Source organism: Silene latifolia, chromosome Y (assembly GCF_048544455.1).
Source record: "Silene latifolia isolate original U9 population chromosome Y, ASM4854445v1, whole genome shotgun sequence".
In the NCBI taxonomy this organism is placed as follows: domain Eukaryota; kingdom Viridiplantae; phylum Streptophyta; class Magnoliopsida; order Caryophyllales; family Caryophyllaceae; genus Silene; species Silene latifolia.
Window position 1 is genome coordinate 437418905 of NC_133538.1, and position 10567 is coordinate 437429471.

Below are 10567 nucleotides of genomic sequence, written 5' to 3' on the forward strand. Positions count from 1 at the left end.
TTTGCGTGATTTAACCTTTTAAAATCACAATAATTTCATAAATTCATATTTATGTACAAGTTAATTACCCTAAACATATTAGGACTCAAAATTAGTCTCCACTAACATTTTGACAATAATTAACCTTCATTTCTTAATATTGTTACCTAAAAATTACAAAATTGCTATAAACCTTAAATTAAATCATAAAAATTTCAAATAAATTCAAAATTTGAAATTTAAACTCATGAACATTCTGGAAAAATTACCATGACACTCATAATGTTCAAAACTTAGGTTAAAAATTTCGAAAATTTATCGAGAAAAACAATATTGCGATTTATCGATTTTAACAATTATGACCCTAAAAATATGAGAAAAATTATATTCATCAACTTTTCACTTTTAGATCTGAAATATATGATAAAATGCAACATGTGACGTTTTTCCTTAGTCATGAAGTATGTTTTAGCATTATTATTAATTATAGTTACTATTTATGCAATTTTTCATCAAAAATTCATAAATCATGTATAAAGATTTCAGTATAGCCAAATATTTCACACACATCTTGTAAAATTGCATGTGACAACATACTAAATTTCCAAGACCAGATTCGAAATATAACTCATATTAACCTATTTACCCATTTAAATACGATTTTAACTTGATAAATCCATATTTCGAGCAAAACAACTCATTTTATCATGAAAATTTACAGGCCATCAGTAGATAATATATGTGAAAACATATCCAAAAACCACTAAAAAAATCGAAGTTTAGCTATTTGTTCGTCCAAAAATGACATTTTTATCATAAAAATCACATTTTAATGCCAATATTATTTAAAATGAACAATAAAATCCATAAATAAACCAAAATATCCCAAATACATTTTAGGACCAGAAAATTTAACATGCAAATAAATTTCGTGACATATCATAATAAGCACAAATTTACAAGTTTTGTTTGTTAATTAGATTAACTCGGAAAAACAATAAACCGATTTGCATGCAAATAACCTAAGGCTCTGATACCACTTGTTAGAATATGAATCTCATTAATTTACATATTCATATATGTGACATTTTAATTTAGTCATAAAATTAAAACTAGATCTTATGCATGCAAACATAAATAAGATAAGAGAATAAATTGTCACTTCTTACTGTTTTAGTTTCGTATTTTGGGCACAAATGAGTTCTCCTTCTCACTTGTTCTTGAGCTTCCTTATAATGGATGAACAAGGATCCAAAATAGAATCCCTCCCAAAAGGGAATACCCAAGGTGTAACTCTTAATAATTAACAATACTATGAACTAGTAATATTATTAATCTTGCTTAAAAATGACCCAAAATATTCTTTTACTCTCTTGTTTATTCGGCCAAGAGAAGGGAAGAAATGGAGTATTTTTCTCACTAAAATTTCTAGAAGTTTTAGATGATCAAAAGAATGAATGAATCACACTAGTAATTGTAGTGTATCTTAGAAAAATAGAGTAAAAACCTCTGGCTTTTACCATGCAAAAACCGGTTGGAGGGGAGGAGGATGCCCAATGCATGAGCAAGTTTTTCTACCCAAGAAATCATAGGTATGCATGGCTATATTAGGTTGTAATAATCATGTTTTCCACTTAAAAATAATTAACACAATTTAAACCTAATAGAATCCTTCTATTTTCGGCACTTTTATAAAATGGGAAGTCCATTTTATTTGTTGTCATTTGTCAATTGTCACATGTTACTAGTCATGTGTAATTGTAATGTAATTTTAACATATTAAAAATCAACGTATTAATAAAAATACGTCATGTGGAAAATCGACTTAGTAATTCATAATTACTTGTACCAAAACGGTTTATCATTTATAAATCACAACCTCGTGTATTTATAATAAATTATTTATTCAGTTTCAATTGTTTCGTAAACAATAATTTTATCTAAGTAATAAAACAATTTGATTACTTAGACCGTATCTTATTTAATCGAATTACAATAAGACACGTCAATAATACTCACAAAATCGTCCGTCAATTTTAAGCAATTTAATTAACCCGTATCGACATACGATCAATTAAATAATCATTTAAGAGTGTCACCCTTTAGGTATGACCTAAGGGGATCAACTGATCACCATCGTCGCACGACAGTAATGTCAAACTCTAGTCAGCCAATCATTACCGATATGTGTGGACCAGTTGACTGTAAAATATTACATCCCACATGTATTCTTAATATGAGATTTAAACATGTGATCATCATGATCGACAGTTGTGATCGCATTATTGTCGGAGGACACATATTCCAACAACAACATACACATATACCACATAAAACTAATTAATTAACTATTAATTAATAATTTCTAATTAATATTTTTTAAATTGTTATCACATCATTAAATAATAAATCCTCTAGGCCCGAGTTCGTAACTCGTCATCAAATAATACATTCTCTTGACTTAATAAAAGTCAATTAATACAAAGTTTTAATTAAATTGTATCTAATACAAATAATTAGTTTTTCCATTTGGGCATCATCATATAGGTCTGACCTAAAGGGAATAGTTGATCACCGCCGTCACACGACAATAGCGTCAAACTCTAGTCACCCGAGCGTTACCGATTAACGTTGATCAACTGACAAATATATGAAATAAATCCTTTATATTCCTTGTACGAGATTTAGTATGTAAACGCATTATTGTGGACGACACTCACTCCAACAATCTCCCACTTGTCTGACACAAGTGTGCGTTACCAATTCTCTTGTCGAATAATGTCTCCCGCTCAATACAAGATGTCTTTCAGGTCGCTCTTGCATGTGATCATATCATAAAGTTATTTTCTCGATCCGGAGAATGACTGTCTGACCGGATAATCTACAATAGATCTTGTCTAAGCGTGGCCACGCATTTTCAGTCTCCTCTCCTCGAGTTCCCTTCAGATAAAATATGACATGGATGGACAATCCTGTTGACCTATTTTTGTCGTTCGATACAGAACACAATGACCCAGTAAATGCCCATTGGCCTCCTTTTACAGCTCGACCTAGAGCAAAAACCAAAACCATCGGAAAACCACAACAACTCAGACAAATAGTCGACAGTCTAAAGAATTGACTCGAAGGAATAAATAGAAATCCTCGCCACGACCCAGCAACAAAAGGACTCTATAAACGGTCACTGTCCGACAAATCATCTCACAATCTACCAATGTAATCGACCAGCCATCTCTATGACCATATGGCAGTCGAACTTGTCATCATTTGCCTAACAATCTAGTCAGTCCGAGACGTCACCTCATTAAGTAACTAGGGACAAAATACAATGTTAATCCAGTTCACTTTAATAGGGTTCGACGTTGTCAATACAACCTATTTGGACAAATCAAAGTATTTAAATTCAGATAAAATTGAATATAAGAGTTAAAACGATAAATGCAATTATCATATATGAAATAATAAATACAATACCATAATTATTACATATCACATAATTTACAATAGTTCTGACATTCGTCTCATCCCATACAACGTACTTGACTATCATGCTTAGCTTGAGACAATGACTTGTTAAAGGATCAGCGACATTGTCATCTGTTCCAACCTTACAAAATATAATTTCCTTCCTTTCAATGAAATCTCTAATTACATGATATTTCCTAGGTACATGTCTAGATTTAGTACTAGACTTGGGTTCTTTTGCTTGAAAAATTGCCCCATTGTTATCACAATAAATAATGATAGGATCCTTAGTAGAGGGAACTACTCTTAGTCCCTCCAAAATTTGCCTAATCCAGACAGCTTCTTTAGCAGCTTTAGATGCTGCAATGTACTCGACTTCCATTGTAGAATCAGCCGTCACAAACTCCTTAAAACTTCTCCAGCAAACCGCTCCCTCATTCATTAAAAATATAAAACCAGCCTGTGATTTCATATCATCCCTATCCGTTTCGAAACTAGCATCCGTGTAACCTTTTACACGTAATTCAGTTTCTCCTCAAAACACCAAGAATGAATCTTTATTTTTTCTTAAGTACTTAAGAATATTCTTGACGGCTATCCAGTGACTCTCACCTGGATTATTCTTATAGCGGCTTGTTATACTCAATGCATAAGAGACGTCGGGACGGGTGCACATTATAGGATATACTATCAATCCGACAGCGAAAGCATAAGGAATCGATTTCATGCATTCAATATCCTTAGGTTCAGTAGGACACTGTGACTTACTCAAATTTATCCCACTACCTATGGGTAGAAAACCTCTCTTAGAGTTTTTCATATTGAATTGGTCAAGTATCTTATCGATATAAGCTTCTTGACTCAAAGCTAATATCCTTTTATATCTATCTCTATAGATCCGGATACCAAAGATGCGTTGAGCTTCTCCCAAATATTTCATTTGGAAGTGCATTCCCAACCACTCTTTCACTGAAATAAGCATAAATACATCATTCCCAATAAGTAGTATCTCGTCCACATACAAAACTAAGAAAATAACCTTGCTCCCACTAAACTTCATAAATAAACATGGTTCCTCAACACTTCAAGAAAATCCATTCTGTTTAATTACATGATCAAATCGATGACTCCAACTCCTTGACGCTTGTTTAAGACCATAAATGGATCTCTTAAGTTTGCATACTTTGTTAGGATTTTTAGGATCCACAAAACCTTCAGGTTGTGTCATATACACTTCCTCTTCCAGAAACCCATTCAGGAAGGCGGTCTTGACATCCATTTGCCATATTTCATAATCATGAAATGCAGCAATCGCTAACATTATCTGAACAGATCTAATCATAGCAACTGGTGCAAAAGTTTCGTCATAGTGTAAACCATGAACCTGGGTGAAAACTTTTGCTACCAATCTAGCTTTGTAGACATCTTTATGTCCATCCATTCGGATTTTGATCTTAAAGATCCACTTACACTGAAGAGGTCGAACATCTTTAGGTAAGTCTACCAGGTCCCATACCTGATTATTGTACATAGAATCCATTTCGGATTGCATGGCTTCAAGCCATAGATTAAAGTTAGGACTAGTAATAGCCGCTTTGTAGGTTTTAGGTTCGTCACTTTCTAAAAGTAATACCGTATAGTCACCATCTTCCTCGATAATACCAAGGTATATATCAAGCTGGCGACTAACCCTTCCAGACCTCCTAGGTTCAGATGGAATAATAACCGAGCCAGACATAGAAGGAACATCTTCCTGTACCGTCACATCAGTTTGTGGCTCTTGAACATCATCAGTTTAAATTTTCTCCCACTCTGTCTTCAGAAATAAGCTCTCTTTTCTAGAAAGATAGCCTCACGAGCCATAAACACTTTGTTCTCGTGACTATTGTAGGAGTAATATTCACAAGTTTCCTTACGGTATCCTAAAAAAATACATTTGTCAGAACGAGGTGCAAGCTTATCTTCAAACTTGTTCTTGACAAAAATATCATAACCCCATACTTTCATGTATCAGAAATTTGGGACTTTCCTTTTCTGTATCTTATATGGAGTTTTGTCGGCTGCTTTTATGGGACTTCGATTTAGTGAGCGTATAGCAGATAAAATGGCAAATCCCCAAAATGACTTTGGTAACTCACTTTGACTCATCATTGATCGGACCATATTTAATAAAGTTCGATTCCTCCTTTCAGCCACACCATTCAATTGTGGTGTGCCATGAGGAGTTAACTGAGGTACAATACCACAGTCTTTAAGGTGATCTTTAAAGTCATTACTTAAATATTCCCCACCACGATCTGATCATAATGTTTTAATCTTCTTATTTAATTAGTTTTCTACTTCATTCTGGAACTCCTTGAACTTATCAAAAGCTTCACTTTTATACCTCATTAAGTAGACAAACTCATATCTACTCATGTCATCGGTGGAAGTTATGAAGTAGTCATAATTGCCTCTAGCAGTGGTAGTCATTAGACCACATACATCGGTATGTATTAAACCCAATAACTCACTTGCTCGAGATCCTTTTCCTAGAAAAGGTGCACGAGTCATCTTGCCAAGAAGACAAGATCCGCATATGCCATATGATTCGTAATCAAAAGGTTTAATGATACCAGTTGATACTAGTCTCTTAATGCATTTCTCGTTAATATGTCCCTAATCGACAATGCCATAAATAAGATTGATCAGGATCAACTGTTTTGAGTCTTTTATTATCTAAATGATAAACATCGTTGGAAGTGTCTAGAATATAAATACCACTAATTGAAATAGCTTGGCTATATACAATCTCATTAAGAGAAAAAGTACAACATTTGTATTTAATTACAAAACAAAAACCTTCTGTGTCTAACACAGAGACTGATATTATATTCCTAGACAATGTTGGTACAAAATAACAGTTATATAAAAACAACTGCAACCCCGAAGCTAAATTAAGTACATATGTTCCTACAGAAACGACGGCTACTTTAGACCCGTTACCCATCCGCAGATGCACATCACCCTTGTTTAGCTTCCTTATGCTTTTTAGGCCCTGTAAATGATTACATAGGTGAGAACCACAACAAGTATCTAATACCCAAGTTGTAGTAGAAGCGTAATTTATGTCTATCATAAAAGATTAGGTTGAGAAATTATATGTTGGCTTCACAATGCCATATTTGATGTCATCCAGATATTTGGGGCAATTACGCCTCCAATGTCCCTTGTTATTACAATAATTACAAGGGCCTTAAGATGATTGCCCTTCTTAGGTTTAGGCTTTATAGAGCTATTCGCAATAGCCTTACCTTTGCCCTCAACCTATACGGGTTTCTTACCAACATTCCTCTTAAACTTCCTCTTACCCTTCACATTGATTGCAAGAACATCCTTCCTTGTACTCCCACTCAATCCTATGTCCTTCTTTGCTTGCATAAGCAAAGAATGGAGCTCATGAAGACTTTTCGTCATGTTGGCCATGTTGTAATTTACCCTAAATTGGGTAAATCCCTTGGCCGATGAGAGATAGTGGAGCACTCGGTCCACAATAAGCTCCTCTGGGATCTTACATCCTAGCCCATCTAGAGTTTCCACGAACTCAATCATTTTAAGTACGTGAGAACTCACAGATTGTCGTTCCTTGAGGTTCTGATGTGACTCATATTTGAGCACATTTAGTCCCCGAATTAATCTCGTTCCTATGCTTTATAGCACATAATTGGGTCATTTACTATCTTTAGTTTCCCATTTTGCATATTCTTTGAGATTTTGTCCCCTTGGTAGGAAAGAAGTGCTAACCTTGCATTTATGAGGTGAAATAGAGCTAAATGGATCACACCTAATGACCAAGCATCAAAGAGAAGACCAACACTAGAGGCCTAAGTAGATAACAAAGTGAAATGGGTAATGATGAAAGGATCTTGCATACCCGAAATGATCCTTGCGGATTGTTAAGGAGAAAAAGAAGAGAAGCAGTCTTCCCAGGAATCCGGGCGTATTAGGCACGATCCGGGCATCTCACAACACCAAGATCCGGGCGTCTTGTTCCCCAGACGAGCGGATTACAACCCAAGGAGCCGAGCGTCTTCCCATAGATCCGAGCGGATCCTAAGACAGAAGAGCCTGTGCCACAACATAATACAGGTGGATCGTGGCAAGACTAGCATGGGAATCCGCTCATTTCCTTCGAGAGGAGCATTTCTCAACTTTTCTTAGGGGCTTAATAGTCATTTAAGCCCTTAGTAACCCTAATCCTTAGTATAAATACCCCTTTGTACTACCTAGATTATCATCCAAGTTTTTAATGCTCTCTTAATCCACCCTTAATCATATCTTATACTCTCTAAATCTCATCAAATTAGTCTCAATTAAGTTGTAATACAATTTCTCAATATTAATCACATCTTAATCTTTCCTTAATTTCTCTATTGTTCTTCCTTTATTTTGGGTAATTAGAATATTATTTGGGTTTATTGGGAGGATTTACAACCTTCCATCAATCATCAAGTACTTCTATTATTCTTTGCTTTATTATTTTGGATCATCTTCATAATTATAATTCTCTCTTAATCTTGTTTAATTATTGTTAATCACCTTCATTTATTCATCATGTTTTGCTTTGTTAGTATGATTGACAACCTTGTTAGCATGCTAAATATGATAATGAGTGAGTAGTTTCCTTAGCTAGGGTTAATGGGGAATTAGGGGAAACCAACATGGGGAATGATTCATGCTCAATCTAATATATCTTCATAATTAATTTGCTTGCATGTAGTGATTTCAAATTATGCACATTTTATGTTTAATGAAATTAGAGCCTATGAATCCTTGTATTTTTTGATCCATCACCTATCTCTTCAATGAGGCTTGTAGGCTTATACACTAACTCGAGCCTCATTAGACCATGCATATAGTTGAATAGGAAGGATTAAGTCGACTTGTAGGTGTTGTACAATCTAATCGATTCGGCTCCGGGACCCAAACCTTCTTAGGGATTGTAAGCTTATACACCAACTCGATCCCATCACAACAATAAGTGCTTGCATCTAATTGAGAACATGTTTGTATGATCAACTCCCATGAATCCCCTATGAACCCATGACACCCTAGTGCCTTTAATTAATGTTTACGTCCCTTTTTAATCATTTTGCTTGTTTTCATTGCTTTACTTTTATCTAGTTAATTAGTTTAGACCAATCTCATCTCAACCCAAATTGTGACACCCTAAGACACGACTATTTGAAATTGAAAATCCTACATCAATATCCGTCCCTTGGGATCCGACCTTTACTTGCCTCTTTGCTAAAAGTAGTTTGTGAAGTTATAAATATTGTTTTGGTTGGTAGCTTTTGACGACGAGTTTTAAACCGAACCAAAAATGGCCCCGTTGCCGGGGACAGTGTTCAATTGATTTGATTTTCATTAATTGTTTTTAGTTGTGTATTTCTTTACCTTGGGTAAGTCAATTTCCTCAAGGTTATTCTAATTGTTTTCGAGTTATTTGATATTTTGCATGACTAGGAGATCACAAGGTAATCCATTGCCTATTGATCTTGAAATTGAAAGAACCTTAACCAACAATAGAAGAGTTGCTAGAGGTATTTCAAGAGTTGTAGGTATTGGAGAGATTCTGGACATTCAACCAAATAACATTAAGTTTACCAACCCTTTTGCAAGAGAAGGAGAGGACAACCCAATACAAAATCCACCACAAAATCAACCCACAATGCCTTAATTTTCATCACATTCTGTACCAACCGAGGAGAACCTACCACATGGTACTCCTACACCACAACATCTAACCGGTAATTTCATTGCCAAATCCACGTTCATACAACTAGTTGAGAGAAGTCAATTTGGAGGGATGCCTAGTGAAGACCCTCATTCACATATGGAGACTTTTTGTGACTATTGTGATGCGATTTATCAAACCGGAGTTACTCAAGATTAAATCCGATGGGTATTATTTCCTTTTTCTTTGATTGGTACCGCAAAGCAATGGTGGAAGAGCCTAGACAAGGCTACCCTTGGTATTGACTCATGGAAGAAGTTCGCACTTGCCTTCTATAATAAATTCTATCCTCCGGAGAAGACTAACATGTTGAGAGCCCAAATCACCGGGTTCAAACAAAGGGATGAGGAATCATTGTATGAAGCATGGGAGAGATTTAAGGACACTTGTCGTTCTTGTCCACACCATGGACTTAGCGAGTGGTTCCTTGTGCAACAATTTTGGAATGGTCTATAAGAAGACTCCCGCAACATTCTCAATATGGGATCCAATGGTATGTTTACCGAAGTTGATGACAATCAAACATGGGCCAAAATCGAAGAGATGGTGGTCCATAATTCACAATATAGTAGGCCTCGAAAGGCCACTAGAGGAGGAAAGCATGAGGTAGATTCCATCACACAATTGGGTGCTCAACTAAGTGCTCATATTGACACCATCAACTTGAAGTTTGAGAAGGCCATGGCTAAGCTTGATGAAGCTTCCAAATCACCCAAACAACATGTTAATGATATGGTGGCATCATCCTCAATTCCAAGTGGAGTATGTGAGAGTTGTGGAACTTTAGGACATGACCAAAGTGAATATAGAGGAACAAGTGAATAAGTGAATGCTTTCCAGGCATACAAGAGTGGCACCCCTTATTCCAACTATTACAATGAGAATACCAAATTCCATCCAAACCTTTCATACAAAAGCCAAAATGTTCAAAACCCTAAACAAACATACACCCCACCTCCAATGAGAAATCAAGCTCAAAGACCTTTTATAACCAAATATAAGGTTATCAAAATCAACCTTCTTACAATCAACCCAGTGACCAAGGCTTTGATGTTCAAAAAGCGGTCCTCCAAATGCAAAAGAACCAACAAGAATTTTTTACCCTAATGCAAAAAGATAGCCAAGCTAAAGACATCACCATCAACAACATACTAGCCCACTCCAAGATGTTAAAATCTCAAATGTCTCAATTAGCATCTTCTAGCTCCCAAAGACAAAAAGGGGCAATTACCACCTCAAAGTAATCCCCTAAGACATGAGTCGGTTAGTGCCATCCATTTGAGGAGTGGTACAAGGTATGAAGGGCCGGAGAATCCAATTGATGAAGACATTGTGGATGATAGTGAC

The 10567-nt window shown here is 35.5% G+C and overlaps 1 non-coding gene across 1 annotated transcript; it reads right to left on the bottom strand.

Annotated features, from left to right (window-relative positions):
* Positions 1 to 9526: 9526 nt before the first annotated feature.
* On the bottom strand, positions 9527 to 9633 carry LOC141635827 (small nucleolar RNA R71). The gene has a single exon (XR_012540485.1). It is a non-coding gene; the product is annotated as a small nucleolar RNA R71 (small nucleolar RNA).
* Positions 9634 to 10567: the final 934 nt, after the last annotated feature.